This window comes from Sciurus carolinensis, chromosome 1, assembly GCF_902686445.1.
Source record: "Sciurus carolinensis chromosome 1, mSciCar1.2, whole genome shotgun sequence".
Lineage (NCBI taxonomy): Eukaryota > Metazoa > Chordata > Mammalia > Rodentia > Sciuridae > Sciurus > Sciurus carolinensis.
In genome coordinates this window covers 26,162,849-26,181,809 of record NC_062213.1, presented here as the reverse complement: position 1 = coordinate 26,181,809, position 18,961 = coordinate 26,162,849, and positions in this window count along the sequence as shown.

Genomic DNA, 18,961 nt, shown 5'->3' with positions numbered 1-18,961 from the left:
AAATTCTAATGTGTAGAACTCAGGGATGGTGCTTATTATCCTACAATGCACAGGAAAGAACTGCACCATAAAGAATTGTCTGGTCCATGATGCCAGTAGTGCGACTTAAAAAGCTCTCCTAGTGAACTGAGTTCTCTGTAGGAAGGTGAGGTGTTTCCTTCAACACGTATAGAATCTAGCACAGTATTTGTCATATTAAATTCATCTGAAAACACCTGTTAGTTACTGATGTTTTTCTCTTCAGACAGTTTAGAAGGGGACTTTTCTAGCATATATGAAGGTAGAGATTATTCCCATTATACTCTAAAAACTTTAATTGCTTTATTCAAAATCCAAAACCTGATTAAAACTCGTCAATAGTTTCTTTTTGCTTCAGGATAAAGAATATTCTAAGGTATACTTCCTCTCCCACCTCATCTTGTACTCATCTCTGTTAGTCTATCTACTCATCTAGCCTTCTCTCAATCCTCCCAGTGCTCAAATTGAATCTAGAAGTAGTTGGTAAGCATGTAACAATGTGCATTTTAAAATTATTCTTGTATGAGGCAATACTTTAAATTCAGTAGCTCAATTTTGAAAAGTTTCATTTTGTAACTGAAACAATAATATGGTGGTACTACTATTAACTTCATGTACAAAATGAGTAAACCATAACCCAGAAAATTTAAGTCACTTGCTCAAGGACACACACAACACATAAGTGTAGAAGTTCTTGAACAAGGATGGAATTAGTATATTCCAGGTTGAGTAATCACATCAGAAAAGACAAGATTAGTGGCCCATGCCTGTAAACCCAGCAACTTGGAAGGGGGAGGTAGAAAGATCACAAGTTTGAGGCCAACCTAGTAACTAAGCAAGTAAGCAATATCCTGTCTCAGAAAAAAAAAAAAAAAAAAAAAAAAGCTGGGTGTAGCTCAGTGGTTAAGCATCCCTGGATTCAATACCCAGTACCCTTTTCACACACACACACAGACACACACACTAACACAAACACAAAGAAAAACAAACAGAAAAGGTCAAAAAACGACTAGGGAACACAATCAAAATGACATAGCATTTGATTTACTACAGTTGAGTAAGTTAGGGCCCACTGAAGCATGTCTCACTATTAATGCTAAAATCATGTATGTTTTCTTCATTATGAATTCTTTCTTCCAAATATTCATTTTTTTCTTCAAGACACAAATGTCTAAAGCAATGACTATTTTATATGTTCTCTTTCTATATATGTTTTATGTATATTTAATATATACTGTTCAGATACTTTACTTACAAATGCATGTTCTAAAATGTTTAAAGATTGTAGAGAATCCTTTTGCAAAAAATTTCTAGAACCAAGAAAATGGTGAACTAATTCTCAGCTATCACTACTGTCCCTATTTGTAATCTCTTTCAACTTTTAGTAATAATGCCAAATATATGGTCTTGGTGCCATTCTTCTAAAGTGAGATAATATCAATAAATAAAAGCATCACTGATAACTATTTTGAATGTTGAGGATTGAGTTAATTTATACATAAATGAATATAACAGTAAGCGAAATTCAATATACAATTTAACTATGTAGTTATGATAACACATTCTAAGAATTATTCTAAAATAGGCTTAGGTTGTAAAATGATTATCAACAAGAAGTGTTATTAATGAAAACAATAATATAAATGAAGGCAATAAAATGGATAGTTTTCAGTATATGACTACAAGGATACACTGTGAAAAATAATTGTATACATGAAATGAATAATGATTCCTAAATAGTTTATTGTGTTAGAAGTTTATAAATAAAATCTATATACAGAAATTGAAAATTTTCAGGATACGTATAGATACATAGATATCTATCTCTATATATATATATTAAAAATAGAAAATCAAAATACCTCAAGCTATGTAAATGTATGCAATTTTTTTCAATATTTTAATACTCACTTTGTGATGGTTGCTCAGTACAAGGTAAATAAGACATCAAAGACATGGTAAATAGGTAATAGTTAAATTTTCTAGCTAAAACCATATTCTGTCTTCTTGTTAACTACTCACATGAAGTGGGGTATCAATATGATCAGTTGATAAACTATTTTTGACATAAACTTTCCAATTTTTGAAACATAAAGATAGGTAATATTCTGGAAGAAGAATACTTAGAAAAAGTTATTTTAGAAGATACCAGATGACTCTTTGAAAATAATGTATTCTCTCAAATTTGTTATTTTCATCTTTTCTGGGGTGACAATTTGTCAAGTACCTACTTGGTGTCTTCATCTCCTGCCCATGTTTATATAAAAGAATCCTGGTGCTTTCCTTGGTTTTCACTTCTTGCAGTAATGCCCCCTGACCTTATTCCGGGGACATACCTTGATCAGTTTAAGCCAGTTGGTACTTCAGTCTTAGGTGTTTCACTCAGTATGATTTCCGGAGTCTTGCTCATGTGACTTTTCTTCTTTTGTGTTTTCTGTGTATTGATTGTTGAATGAAACTCTTGCCTATATGAAGGAAAGAAGTTCAAAACAATTTAATACAAAGAAGGTAGAGGAGGTAGATGAAAAACACCTGGTCTTTGATTTTACAGCTGAAACAAAATAAATTTCTAAACTTTTTGTTTTAGTTGCTAACCATTCCCTATGAACGTTTTGGTATTTTTGAAGAGCAGTTTCATACATCTTGACAAAACAATGCCTGGGTCTTCAGTATTTCTCTAGTGAATTTGGGAATCCTTTGTCTTGGTTCCCTTACAATCTAGAAAGACAGCACATATGGGTAGAATAATTTTATCCACTAGATGCATGGAAATTATATAGAAATCAAGGTGTGTCATGGACAGTAGGAAATAAAAATACAGGGAGATAAATTCAACTTAAACAATTAAAGAGACTAATATGCAATGTAAAATGAAGCGATTAATTCCTTGTGTAATTGTAGATTTAGTAATTGAATCAGTGGAACATACTCAGTTGTGCACACACAGATAAAGTAAGCTTACATGCCTGGGAGGTGGCTAAATAAATCAGTGCAAATGTTCAGTTAGTAGGTAACTGAGACAGCCAACCCAAATTTAAGTCACTAAGATCAGGATATAGAGTACATGACTTGTAAAAGTCTATCTTATGTGTACAGGTAATTCAAACTTATTCTGATATTATATTAGCCAGAAAGTAGAGAGCAAAAACATGTGCTGTATTTTTCAATCACCATTATTTTATGGCATATGATTTTGATTAAATGATACTAAACAGATTGGAAATAGCATGGTGCTTGAGACGATAATGCTAGAACTCAAACTATCTTTAGGAAGTATGAGAATTCAATGGCAATTTAACAGGTCAAAATACAGAGGTAAAGCATGTGACATTGCTCCCTTAGGGAAGAAATGTATCACCTAACAATAAATCAGATAGTATATATACCAGGGGTTTCTGTGATTTTTCTATTTCTTTTGAGTACTCAAGTTTTATGCTTCTGTGATTTGAACAAAAGCCAGCTTAGTCTTTCTTTTGTTTGTGTTTCTTCTGAATAGAGAGCAATTTCATTAAAAATCCCTCTTACTCCTTTCATTTATTCATTATCAATTACAGGATTAGAGTATAATTAATATGCATGGCTCAATATATTTGAACATAAATATATGTTTCAAGGGAAATTTGATTTTTATATCACAGAATCATAAATTCAATTATAAAACAGGTAGCAGAGACAAGCACATAGGAATTGTATGAATTTTTCCATTGTACATTTCTCTTTGGGGCATCAATTACATGGGAAGCTTCCATGTATATATAATGTATGTATAATATATGTTAATATATACACATACATATGCAACATAGGAAATAAAAAATTATTCTTTTGAATGAATTATCAGGTTCTGATTCTGCAGTTCACTAATAGTATGTTTTGTTACATCATGTAAACTCTGTTAGATGAGATTCAAATGGGATATTAAGTGTGCCGTTCCCTTTTCTGAAGTTATGACCACAAATGATAGGACCAAAACTCTTTTCAAAAGCAGCTCAGAAATGATAAAACTGATTATACTACTCTTAGTTCATTGCCCACTTCCAGAGTTCCTAAGAAAAATCCAGGAAATTGATCTAGAGATGGCAATCTCTAGATTCCACAGGAAGAATCAACAGTCTGAAACTTATTCATTCCCTCTCTTGTGGAAAAAAATGAGCATCATCTCTCATGTCCTAAAGTCAATAAGGTGGATGTGAGGGAACTTTAAGACAGTTTGACATTGGTTTCCCAGAAGTTATGGGAGCCCAAATAAATTAGTTTTTGCTCATACCTGGGAAAGCCTAATGACCAAGGATTGGTTCAAGCTACACTTGATTTCTGAGAAGAGGGAGAAGGCAAGAATGGGAGAGCAGCTACCACCAATGGCATAATAAGTATCAGTGTTTCCTGTTGATGAGATAAGGACCTCAAGGATAAATGTTGACTTAAGTTATTTTTAAAGTGAAAGATGGGTTGGGAAAGAAATTAAAACATTAAATAGAAAGTGTGTTTGGGATGGTAGTTCAGTTGCTAGGACATGAGAAAATAGGAGTGAGCTATGAGGATAATCAGTTACAAGATCAAGTAGTGAATGATGCAAATTTCCCAAAGATTGGGTCTCTTTACAGTCCACAGTTTTTTGAGTGGAGGAAAAACTGTGTTTGGAAAGCTACTATATCAGAGCAACTATACCCAAGAGTTAACCATGAGACATTCCCCAGTGTCAGGTGCATACCTCCTCATTCTTTGGCAGTTTTGAGGAGCCAGAAATAGCACAGGAAACCAAATTAAAATGGCAAAGATGAGAAATAATGAAAAAGTACCACCATTTCCTGCCAATCCCATATAATCTTTGGAGCCTGAGTTAGGCATGAACTTGAAAGGAGAAAAAATTAAAATAGATGAGCAATACATATTAGATTACACAAGACTTTTAGAACCTGAAAAAGTTATTAAGACCTTGAAGTTATGGGGAAATCATGCTTAGATATAAATAGAGATTGTGATAAGAAATGTTACTTTATGCTTAAAACCTAGTAAGTCTCTTTAATTCCACAAGATATGGCAATGCTAGATATAATGAAATAATTCAGTGTTTCTCCCACACATACTCTGATGATGAGAGATACAGTGTCTTGGTTTTGATAAAATAATAATAAAACACTAGTAATCATTTTCTTTTGCCCATTAATGTAAGTGGTATACATGGATTGATCTTTAACAATCATAAGAGATGAATATGATTAAAATCCTATTGATATTTGTATAAATTGAAACTTAGAATGATTAAACAATATCCCTCAAGGCAAATAGCTGATATGAGAAAATGCCTGCATTTTTACCAAGGTCCATCTGACTCCAAAATATTAAGGACTGTTCTCCATGCGGTCATTTCTCAGTCTCATTTAATATACTCTCTCCAAATATACTATTAACCAAACTTTACAACCAGAATAATTTACACTGCTCAGAACCTGACTCAAGGGTAAAATAAAAAGGGGACAGAGTCTTCCCAGCATCATTTTTATGCAGAACTTTCTCTAGGGCTGTTTTATAAGCTATTATATGGAAGAGATCAGGGTGGGACACCATGAATGCCAGCCGAGTCCCTCCATATCAGGGCAGCATAAAAATTCTACTGAGGAACTTATTTTTAAAGCAGAACCAGGAGGACAACTGTGTAAATATTTATGTAAATGAGTCAAGGTTTAGTAAATTTCAACTTGTGGCTGGTTTGTTAAATAGTATTAGAGTCTGTTTCCACTTGATCCAATACTGCTCTGAATAAAAGCTTCAGCTTTTATAACTGAAACTTAGCAAATGACAATTAAGTTGTGAAGCAATTTTCTCTGTTTCCTCTTAAAAGGGAGGTAATTCCCAACTCTGATATAAAGCCTGTGATGCAGTGAGCACTCCACCTTTTAAAGTATTCTTGCCAAATATGTCTTCAGACAGAACTAGGTTTTCATTTCAGTTTTAGAGGGAATATTTTAAATGAAGTAATCAGATACTTCCCCCTAATTGTTATCACTGGTATCCATCAGTGTGTAGTACAATCAAGTCATATTGTTACAACATAAATTGCTGAAAGAAAATCACCAACAATTTAATTTACAAAACCTGTATGATAATTTATATAATTTCCTTTTTAAAGATTTCAGGTGCAGAGAATTGGCTTAATTAAAATATTCTTTGAGAAAGATATCCTCATTTTCCATGAATGGTGTAATTTTATTTTATTGTGTTTTTTAAAACTAATTGTATGAACACCTATGTACACTAAACCAGAACATAACCATTAAGGTAAATACATATATGTACTCAATTTTACCATCTCTTTGCATATCCCCAGAAGTTGTCATTATGATAAACTTTGATGTTTTCAATTTCCAGACTTTTTTTGAAGCTATATCAACACACACATGAATAAATAATAAATATATATATGTATGTATATATAATTTAATTTTGAACTATTCATAATGCCTATAAACCAAAATACCTTCCAGGGAGTTGCATTTTAAAGAAATATTATGTTACAAAAAAGTGCTATTTCATGATGCTTAAGATCATATATTTTTACAGTTGTGCAACAGTTTGTTATGTACATGTGCTTATTTTAAATTAAATCTCCTGCAAGTGAGCAGTTTGCATTTTTTTCTAGGATTTTTTACAATTGTAAAAGTAAATAATAAGGATGTTATAATATATGTCTCCTGATATATATTCACAAGTAGATATATACCAAAAGTGAAATCATGTTAGTCAAATTGTTTTTCAAAGTTTGTAATTTGACCCCACACTAGCAACCTGTAAGAGATTGAATCAGACATTTGCTTCTAAAACACTTAATACTAAGACTTGTGGGTTTTTTTTTCTTTGTACCAATTGACTAGTTATAAAATATTATCTCATTTTAAACTTGATTAGCATATTTCCAATTACTATTAGGATCTAACATCTCTTTATATTTTGACTGGCCACATGTTCTTATATTTGAGTGTGTTTTATTCATGTCATTAGATACTGATATGAATTAGCCCCAAAATGGCAGAACTCTTCTGATTACCTAAATGCATATTGAGCATTACAATTTAGAAAATTCAACAACTAAATATAAAATGATTTTCAGATATGAAAAAAATGTCCTTAATTTTTTGGTTACTTGCTAGGTCAACAAAATTCCCTGATTACCTTCTGCAATCTTATTTGTTATTTAATGGACTGTATGTTATCATTATTAAGATAGATTATAGTAATCTTGGCAGACATATGAATCAATAGAGTTGAATATTAAGTCTAAAAATAAATTATATGGTAAGTTTTAGTTTTAGATAAAGCATTGCAAATACGTAAGTGAAGATTTATTAAGTTATTAAGTTATTATTAAGTTAGGAAGTCTTGTTTGAAATTTAAAAAACAAACTAGAGGATAAATATTCTATTCCTAATGCTAACATTAATTTTGAGATTAAATAAATTTGCCATTTAAAAATTAATACAACTATTAGTAAAAAGAAGGAAATTATTTAAAAATCATTAGATACTGTGTGATCATTAGTTTAAAACCTGAATTTATGAAACATCATAATAAAACTTAATGTAATTTATTGTTATTATTTGTATTTAATAAAAACTCATATTTTAAAAGAAACTAATAAGTGCTTTATTATGAAGGGAAAGGAGGCACACGGGCAATTTATAAAAAGGAAAAAAGTAAAACTATTAGCAAACAAAAAAGACACATGATTATTGTTTAAAGTCATCAAATAAAATTCAAATTAAAATAAGATGTGACTTTTATTTATTTAGAAAAATGAATTATGAAACTCAGTGCAAGCAGGTATTAGTCAAGCAGTTGACTTCTCTGTTGTTACTACTGGTATATGTGTGGCTAACACTAGAGGGAAAACAGATGGCAATGGTAAATTGGGAAATGTAAGTAAGTGTTTCATAAGCCTAACATAGAAACTTTTTCCTGGAAACTCTCTTAAAAATAATTTAAAAAGGGAGACAGATTATAAAACTTATCATGATAGTCATTTAATCTTGAATAACTGGAAATAGCTCAGATATTCAAATATGAATGAGGATTAAATAAATCATCACTTTAGGCAGAAGCTCTTCATTCTCCAACTATGTGATTTCAGTTGTCAGCAGCATCTCCAGTTTGGAAATAGGTGTCTAACACCTTCAACCCTTCCTAAAAATTGTGCCCATTCTAATTTCTGTCTTTCCTGTAGGGTCTTTTGGTGTCCTGTAAATGACTTGTGTTAATTAAGGCCTTCATAATGTTTTCTCAAATTATGCACATTTAAAAGACTTTCTTTGTCTTATTGATTGAGAATGAAATTTCATTGCTTCAGTTATTCTCTCTCTGGATATTTAAAGTCCTTTTCAAGATTTGCAGAAGAATTTAAATTCTCAAACCAGCTCTGAGCTATATTGTTCCATGTTAGTAATTTCTGTTACCCAGACCAAATAATCAAACTAAAATAAAAACAAACAAAAATCTCAGGGAATTCCTACAAATGCCCACTCACTCTGGTATATTTTTCAGAAGGATTGTGAGGTTCCACTGCTGAAAAGAAAAAAAAAATTTCAAATTGTACACAAGAAATTCCTATTTTTGCCTTTCTGTCATTCCATCTTGGGTAAATTCCCAGGAGCTCTTCACTCAACCTAGTTTTCTCACTTTTAATATTTCTTTTCTCTTTGCATATTTATTGTTACCCCTTCCTTAAAAATTATTTCTTTTATACTGATTTTCTGAAATCTCACATTTCTGCCATCTGCTTGTCCATTTCTGTTGTGCCTTAGATTCTCATGTGCTGACATCACTGGTATCATGTCTTTTGCTTAGTTTGGTTTAGAAAGTCATTTTTCTAAGTTGGACAACAGTTTAAAAAGTTACATTGCACACATTTATAAATACATGCTTATTTTTAAATTCTCTCCTTCATTATGAAGTCTATGAATCAGAAAGAACCAGTCTTTAAAGTTGCTATTCATGGATTGAGCATCAGTCCTATGATACATAAGGTTTCCAATAAGCATTCATGAATTATGAAAGAATGAGTACAACAATGAGTTTTTCATTTATTGATCTCCAGGATGATGGCATGTACTCATTGTTATATAAAATAAATGAATATTAATATATGTTGATAAAATATACATGCTGTAGGAAAGACTGTGGAAAATTCATGGAGAAGCAAGTTTTAAAGAAAACAGCCATCTTTTTCTTGTAGGTGACCTAGAGCATTATTAAGTGACTCAATTCTCTGGTTTGAAAAAATATATCAAAAATTAAATGGTAAATGTGGAATTACTTATTCATGTGCATGTGTAAGCTAAACACCATCAAATGACAATGACTATTTTTTGAAAATTTTAACTGAAACCCATCTTTTGAGATTTACTATGACAGACAGGAAAGGACATTATTAACCTGCAACTGGGAAAACTTGAATATTATTTTTGAGTTAAATATATAAAAATTAATATAAGTCAAGACTATCTATGTCAACCTTAATTTCTGTATTGAGAAAACACAGGATCAGCATCACAAACAGAATTAAATGGAAATTGATTCAAGGGGATGACAGAGAAGGTGTGCTTTTGGAATAAAATCAATCTAGATCATGGAAAGCCTCAACTTCTTCCAGAGAAAATTTGTCGTAAGTGTGAAGGGAAAGGTTTAATATAAAGACATGGTACAGCTTTATGAAAAACCACATATTTAATCAAAGAGGCATTCTAAGGACCATGTAAACAAGCTTAAAGGGGTGAGAGGAAGCAGACATGATAACACGGTCTGTTGTAATGCAGACTATGCCCAGCTGCAGGTGAGCCTCCTCTTCCCCTGAAACACAACTCAACTGCAGTGTAAGCAATGGGAGTACTTTCAGGGTTTCAACTTGCTATATGTTACCCTCATGGTTTATTTTACTGAAACTAGGAACTTTGGAAGCCTGATAGTTTGCCTGTTTTGAAAACTTCACTTATTATGGACAGTGGATAAAATGGTGGTACTACTCTTCTAGGTGTGATTCTATCAAAGAAGAATATTTGAGTGAGATTGAAGTGGTTTCAGGAAGTTAAATCTCCAGGCTGGGTTTCAGCACTCAATAATTGACATCAATCTAGGGAACAAGTTTTTTAGGTCTAGTCTCTTTATCTTAAATGTACAGGATTATATTATTTTTGTGTCTTGTTTCCCTCATGATTGCTAGGAAATTATGGTTAATATACCTATTCTTCTTTTTACATTTTTATCTCCTTTTAAGACCTTGAAAAATGATGGTATTTAACACTTATTTGTCTTGTCAATGAAAATTTGTAGGACTGATAATAACAAATAACTAATAATTGATGAAACTACTGATTTATATAAACAGAATATGCACACAAACACACACACACACACACACACACACACATATATATGCAAGGAACATTTTTTGAATTTGAAATTTTATACAACTGCACCATCTAATATTTATTTTTGTATTGAGCTTAATATAATTTCCTCATATGTCATGCACAATGTTTTACATCTATAAATTCTATCTTGACGAATCATCCTATTACATATTCTAGACAAAGGTTTTTTGTTTGCTTGCTATTTCTTTCAGAACTAAATGTTTAAAGACACTTCTCATGTAAAAATTTATACAGGAGACACTGAATGACATACTAGGCAATGTCATCAGTGACAGTTATAAAATAGATGCTGGAAGAGTCCCCATGGAGTTGTTTCTTATACAGTCTTTAAAAAAAAAAGCAAAATGCTGGGCAGGAGTTGTAGCTCAGTGGTAGAGTCTTGCCTAGCATATGTGAAGAACTGGGTTCAATTCTTAGCACCACATATAAATAAATAAAAAATAAAGATCCATTGACAACTAAAAAAATATTAAAAAAAACCCAAAATGCATAATATTAAAATACAGCTCTACAGATGATTCTGATGAGGAAGAAAATAGAAATCTGTTGACTGGTCATTAGGTGACAGGTATTCTACATTTATTATCTGAATTATTTCAACATCATTGAAAGCTAGGATATGTCAAGAAAAATGTGGAGAAAATGTCAAGGGTAACAGAACTATTTGCCAAGTTGGGATGTGAATTCAGGTTATTTGTGAAAAGTGCCTAAATCTACAGTTTTCTACCCTGTACAAGATTATGTACTGACCTGGTCTAAGCTAATTTTTTTTTTTCCTATTTACATCTTGTTTGATTAAAGGGTTTCCTTAGAATTCCTGGAGGGGTGCATGACTTATTCTACTATCTAAAATTTGAGAATCCTTCAGTGTTTATTGAACACTGGATCATTGGAATTTACTGCCAGAGTTCTGATTCAGAAAATATGCAATAGTATCCTTGAATTTTCATTTTAAAATTTCCTAGGTGTTGGTGTCATTGCTGTTAATGTGGACCATGCTTGGAGAATACTGCCCTAAGTTAATGCTCACCAGTGTCTTCGGTGGTTACCAAGAGAGCAACTTAGCATGATAGAAGGAGTTGATAATTACTTAGAAATAGAGAATTCAGATCAGCAATAATAAAAATAAAATAATAATAATAAGGAATGAGGAAATTATTTCCCTTGTTAGAATATGCAGAGCAAGCTACTAATGGGTACAAACTAGGAACAGACATGAGGCTCAGTGTTTTGTACTGAAGATTTAGGCTGCAAAGTCTGTAAGTATATAAAATTGGTAGTTAAAACACAAGTATAATCTTTTTGCCTAGAATATATTCTTATTTTTCTCTTACATCTTATTAAATACTGTTTCATCTTTCTTCTATCTTATCTCTTATTCTCAAAATCTTTTTAACTTCTCTTGCTTTCCTAAATCTTTAATTAGTAAGTGCTATCTAGAATTTTATGTTAAGTCCCTCTTTTTTTCTCAAAAAAGGCTAGCCACCATTAATAGCTGTAAAATATATCTTTCATTACTTTTCATTTATTTATCCTTTTGTACTTTCTGTGTTCCTAAGTTGTCCTTTATCCTTCTATCAAATATATTGTTCTTTAGCCCAATTGTCACTCTTTCAATAATATCCCTTGGAATACCTTTAATTTTTTTCCTATGTAATGCCACATAAATTTATATATATCTTGAATACTGGTTTTCAATGTAAATTAAGCTCATTTATTTCTGCTTCTGTTTCTTTTGTATAATCCTAAAGCATAGCTCTATGCTTTATTAATCTTTATGTCCTTCCCTTTTGGACTTCAGAGAAAGTGTCTACTCTATCTGAATAATGTAATGAATAAATGTGTGATATGATCCACAAATAAAATATACACAGCAATATGTTGAAAAACCTCAAAAGGGAATAAATGGCATATTGGAAGTGGTCACTTATTTCATCATCCCAAAATAGTTAGTGTCAAACTGACTGCTATCTGGAATATTCCCCTATATTACTTTGAATATCTCTAGAATAATTTTGTTTTTGTTTTATTGTCATTTCCTTCCTGTTGGTGAATAAGCCCTAGGAAGTACCATCTTTACAGAAAATGTATGCATTATAAATACAATGTACTTTATTGAGGAAATTCTACTAGAATGTAGATAAAATCCAAAATAAAGGTAGAAGGAGGTTTAGTGAGAATTACTAATGTAAGTTATTGAAGGTGTACTGTGCACCAAGCCTGCACCATATGTACTTGAGTTAGAAGTAGGTACTATCACAGTAAGTAGCAGAGACTCTGACATGACAGTTAGGGATCTTAAACCATATATTCTATGTTGTTGTTAAGAGTATTTATAATTGGTAAATAAAAGTAAAATCAAATATAAGCTTGTCTTGATTTAGTGGCTCATAAGGAAATCTCCCCTATCTAGTGCTACCATTTGGTCTGAATTCATTTTGCAGAGGTGATATTAAGCTTCTGAGTAACAGTCAGAAGAGAAAAATGTCAAACAAGTACAGACATATTTTGGCATTCTATCTTTTACTATTATGTGTGCAGCATATGATTTTAAGAAATAAGGATTCATATCTTCCTAATAATTTTTGTAGCCTAGTGAACAACACTTGGGAGGTTCTCAATAAGTATTGTCTGAGAGAATTAATAAATGAATAAAATACAAATAATAAACTTTTCACCCTCATCTACACACTCTAAAATGAGCACATGCTCAATCCAACATTTTATTTAGTTTTTAACTTTATAGTTTCATGCTGACAGCAATGCTTTAGGAGACTATTGCAGTATTTTCTGGTGAACTATAGGTTTGGGGGCTTTGAGAGTTTTTCTTATCTGAAAGTTTTCCTACAGGCAACACTAACACTAAATAGACTGAAAGAAAATATGGAACAATCTCAGTTGTGAAATAACTTTGTTATTTTACATTCCAAAACAGTATACTTCATATTTTTATTTCTTTGTGGATAGACATTGAAGTCATTTTCAGTCATTTCAATTAATTACATATGTTTAGTAGCCCAAACAATGTCATGGTAAAATGTCTGAATTTATTTTTTCATAAACTCTAAGTAATTATTAAATATTCCATCTTGCAGAAATATAATATTTAGTGAACATCAACATCTAAATCAAACTGCCTTTTCCTGAAAACAGCACAATATCTTTGCTCTCAAGTGTTAATTCATTGTAGTTTTTTCTAATTGACACTGTTCACATTAAACAACCATTTCCTCTGAAATCACATATTTATTAAGTCAGTTTTTCATTTCTGTCACAAAATACCTGAGAAAAACAACTTTAAAAAAAAAAGAAAAGATTTACTTTGGATCATGTGTTCAGAGGTTTTAGTTCATGGTTGACTCAGTCCATGTTTCTGGGTCAGTGTTGAGGCATCATTGTGGAGGATGTGACAGAGAAAACGCTCACCTCATGGCAATGAAAAGCAGAGATAAGAAGGATCCAGGGACAAAATATATCCTTCAATGACATAAGAACTATTTATTTTAAATTACTATATTTGGGGATAATTTTTATGTAGTAACAGTAATGATGCATTATAAAATTCTCATTTCAAATAACACCTCCCCAGGAAGGAGGACTGTTTCATTTAAAATTGGTCCCCATCATTAAATTTCATTAACCATGATATTCATTGTTTATTATTCATTGACTATTATAGCCCAAACCTAGAAATGACCCAAATGATTATCTAAAGTCAAATGAATAAATAAATATTGACATATTTACAGAATGAAATATTATAGTAATTAGAATGAAAGATCTATATATACTTACAGGGGCTGGGGAGATAGCTCAGTCGGTAGAGTGCTTGCCTTGTAAGCACAAGGCCCTGGGTTCGATCCCTAGCACCCAAAAAAAAAAAAAAAAAAAAAAAAAAAGAAAGTTTTAGTTATATATACTTACAAACTTATAAATGAATCATCCAGACAAAATGGCGACTAATAATATGATAAAAGAATATGTTCTGTATAAATCCTTTCATATGAATTTACAAAAAGGTGAACCACTCCTTTGAGTAGTTTTTTATTGAAATATGTCAGAAAGGTAACTGCTGGGGTGCTGGTAATGTGTTCTGAGTGCTAGTTGTAATCTATTCACTATATGTGGAGTTTATAGCAAGTTAAAATTATTGGCCTCCAGTGATTACTCCCTTTAAAATACTTACCTTAGTTTTTACTTACAATTAAAACTTTTAGTAATTATGCATTATCAATACAATCATTCATTTATAAATGTGTTGGTACACTACTGGAATTAAAGAAGAATATAATATAATATTCACTAGTCTTTCCTGTTTATTATGTATGTCCTTTGCCAATTGGATTGAATTAGTATAAAACTGTGTGATAGTAGTATTATACAATCCTTTATAAATTATATTTGAAAAGTTACTCTCTTGTCTGATTTCAATTAAAATAACATTTAGGGAATATTACTATTTGGAGTGAATCATGGTAGATTTTGCAATTGAATATGACAGCATTTAACCTTTAAATTAAGAAAAAACATAGAACTTGAAACCACTGTGAAACTACTGTCATATTCTAATTAAATAAGCTAACTCACTATTTTGTGGCAAAACACCAAGTTTACAGAGAAAGATATTAAACTAAAACATCTTCAGAGGAAAATAACTGGAAAATTAAACAACTCTAACCCCAAAATGTATCCTATGTGAAAAGATTGAAGGTTGTCATCACTCCCTTGAAACTTCTATTTTATTCTTCCATGAATACTAATTGGTTTGAAAAGCAAGGCAGACTTCCTTGATTTCTTCTCACTAAAACCTATAGTGAAATATTTAACAATTTATTAAAGACCAAATCTTCTCCACATGCTCAGCACCTAAAATTTGACACCTGATTTCTCACTTCAGCAAGAATTTTTGCAATATTTTGGTGCTCTGCTTGGTTTCCATCACTCTACTCTATGTTCAGGGAACTGCCCACAGGTAGCAAATAGGGCAAAGTTGGGACTTTGCTGATTTCCCTTCTCATAGGGATCAAAGTTCTGTGACACCTTTCCAATATGTTAAAACAGGTTTCTTGTTGTTTATAAGTGGAAAGAAAGTGGAGTACACAATAGTACATTGTGGGTGGGCACAGAAACATGACCATAGTTTTTCATGTTTTTTGCATTTACCTAATATCAACCTTAATACTTATATTTCAATTTCCTCAACACTGGTGTTCTATGTATCTTCCAAAACAAAAACAAAATAACAAAAACACTGTTTATCCAGTACCCAGCACAATGCCTAAATGGGCAATATATACAAAGTAAATGCATGCTGAATGAATGCATTAGTTGCTAAGACATATGTATGTATGTGTATATGTATATGTACACATATACTCAACAAAGACAATTTATAGACTGTTATTTTTTGGTTACCCCAGGCATGTAAACTTTAAAAAGGATAAGTAAAGTATTTAGATATTGTACATGTATACCTATTATGTGCTAATATTCACCATTCCTACAAAGCAAAATAAATATTTTTTCTCCCACATTTGCTATTTTATTTAATCCTATATATAACCTAATGTAGAAAGTTAGTAAAAGTGTCTCAGAATTTAGTTTTTCCAAATTTATGTGTTTAATGCTTTGTAACTTCTATGTAAACATATTTGTTTCACTATAGCATCTAAGTCTCACTGTGATAGTGTCATTTGGGGTTTTAAATACTCCATTTACTGCTTTGTACTTGTGTTCATCAGATTTTCGTTGCTGTGACTAAAATATGTGAGAAGAACAACTTAGAGAAGGAAATGTTCATTTTGGCTCATGGTTTCAGAGTTTTAGTCTATGGAGTCTATGGTTGACTGACTCCATAGGTGTCAGCCTGAGGTAAAGCAAAACATCATGGCAAAAGGCCATAGTAAAGAAAAGGTGCTTAGTTCATGGCAGAAAGGAGAGGGAGAGAGGGAGAGAGGGAGAGAAGAGTCGGGATAAGATATAGTCCAAGGTCACACCTCCAGTGATTTGTTTCCTATAGCCATGCCCCTCTAGCTTACTGTTACCATTTGGTAGACCATTCAAATTACTAATCTGTCAAATGGATTAATCCACCAATGGGATTATAGCTCTCATAATCTAATCATTTTGCCTCTGAATATCCCCAAGTTGCCTAACAAATGGGCTTTTCAGAGACATTAAAGATGCAAACATAATGTTAAGTACACCCCTGGCCCCCAAATGCTAATGTTCATATCACAATGCAAAATGCATTTAGCCCATATCCAAGTCCCCACAATCTTAACAGTTCCACTATCACCCAAAATTCCAAATCCAAAGTCTTCTTCAAGACGGAGGAAAAACACTTCACTATCAACCCCTGTATAAAATGGCACAGAGTGAATATTGTCATTATAAAATGAAGGAAGTGGGACATAAAAGAAGGCATGGAACAATAGTAAGACAGAAACCTAGCTGGGAACCATGTTGTATAGTTTCATGTCCAGCTTCTGGGGCACAGAGTTTCAAAATGTGATCTTCAAAGGGCTTGTGCAGTACTGCCCTTGTGGCCTTGCTGATTGCAGACCACAAGATCAATTGATATCTCTCTCTCTCTCTCTCTCTCTCTCTCTCTGTCTCTCTCTCTCTCTTTCTCTCTCTTTCGACTTGGATCTGCTCACTTCCTATAGATTTCCATGTCAGATGGTCCACCTCCTGGCATCTCTTAATTACTGGGGTTTCACTAGGTGCTTTGGTTACATTCTCATAGCTGCACATAACACCCTTTCAGGGGCTGCCTGCAAGGCTTCTTACCCTTATTTACTCTGTTGACCTGATCCCTCAACTCCAGCATCCTACAGTTGGTCTCAATATTTCATGTGCTTATTCTCTGGTCAAACTGAAAGTGTTTTGAATCTTTCCCCTCTGGTTTTTGCTTCTGATTCTCACAGTAAAACTGGCTAAAAGAAGCCATCACCACTCATACCATCACATGAATGCTGTACTGCCTGGAAATTTTCTCTTCCAGATTAATTAGTTCATCATCATTATATTTGGATGAGCAGAACGTCTCAGGGATTTAGACAAAACATAGATAAGTTATCTGTGGAATGTAATATGAATGGCCATTTTGCCAGTATATTCCTAGTTTTCATCTGAAATTTCATGAGTAGTATTTAACATACATATTCCTATTGGCATTTTGGTTTTCTGAGCTCCCCACAAGAATTGATCATTAAGCTCTGATTGCATCATTTTAATACTTTACCACCATACATCTCCAAACATTTCAAACTTATCTTGTAATACAATTCAAAATGCTTTTAAGCCATATGATCAGGTACAGTAACAGCAACAACTTCACTTCTTGTTCCAATTTCTGCATTAGTCGCTTTTTTAATGCTGTGATCAAAATATCTCACAAGGACAACTTATAGGAGAAAGTTTATTTTGAGACCACAATTTCAGAGGTCCAGTACATGATCAGCCAACTCCATTCCTTTGGTCCTAAGGTAAGGCAGAACTTCATGGTAGAAGAAAGTTACTCAGCTTAGGACAGCCATGAAGCAAGAGAGAGAGAAAGGAGACAAGATAAAATGTAAGGTCACTCCCCAATGACCTACTTCCTCTAGTCATGCCCCACCTGGCTACTTTCACCACCCACTAGAGTCATACATTCAATTTCTTAATTTCTCAAATAGATTGATCCACCAATGAGGGTATAGCTTTCATTATTGAATCATTTCACCTCTAAATATTCCTGAATTACCTAACATATAAGCTTTTAAGGGATTTTAAATTTCCAAACCATAACAGTACACATGTTATTTATTCCATGTGCTATCATTTCTCAGGAAACATAATATGTGAAAACATATTCATTAAATTTTATAATTTCATTACAAGATGAATGTTTTAATGACCAGAATAATTCATACTTATCATGTAATTATATCATTTTAATATTATGATACCGATGATATGCATGGCATGTATATATCTATGTGTGTATATATATAAAAATATCACATATATGATGAATCTGTTATTTTTATGTATTTAACATGTATTTATTTTTTAACTGACCATTTAACATTAGTGTTTTAGTCACCTTTGGTATCACTGTGACCAAAGAGACCTGACAAGAACAACAAGAGGAGGAAAAGTATATTTTTGTTCAAGATTTCTAAGATTCAATCAATGGTTCACTGACTCTATTGCCCTGTATCTGAGGCACAATATCATGGTAGACAGTTATGGTCAGGGGAAAGCAGCTCAGGACATGGAAATCAGGAAGCACAGAGAGACAGCTCTGCTTACCAGGACCAAAATATAAACCCAAACGCATATTCCCAGGCCGTACTTTCTCTAGCCACATAGCACGTGTCTATGGTACCACTCAGTTGACCACTCAGTTAATCAATGTCAGTAGATTAATCCACAGATTAGGTTATACCTCTCATAATCTAATCAGTTCACCTGTAAAAATGCTTGCATTGTCTCATCACATGTGAACTTTTGCAGGTCACCTAAAATCTGTAGCA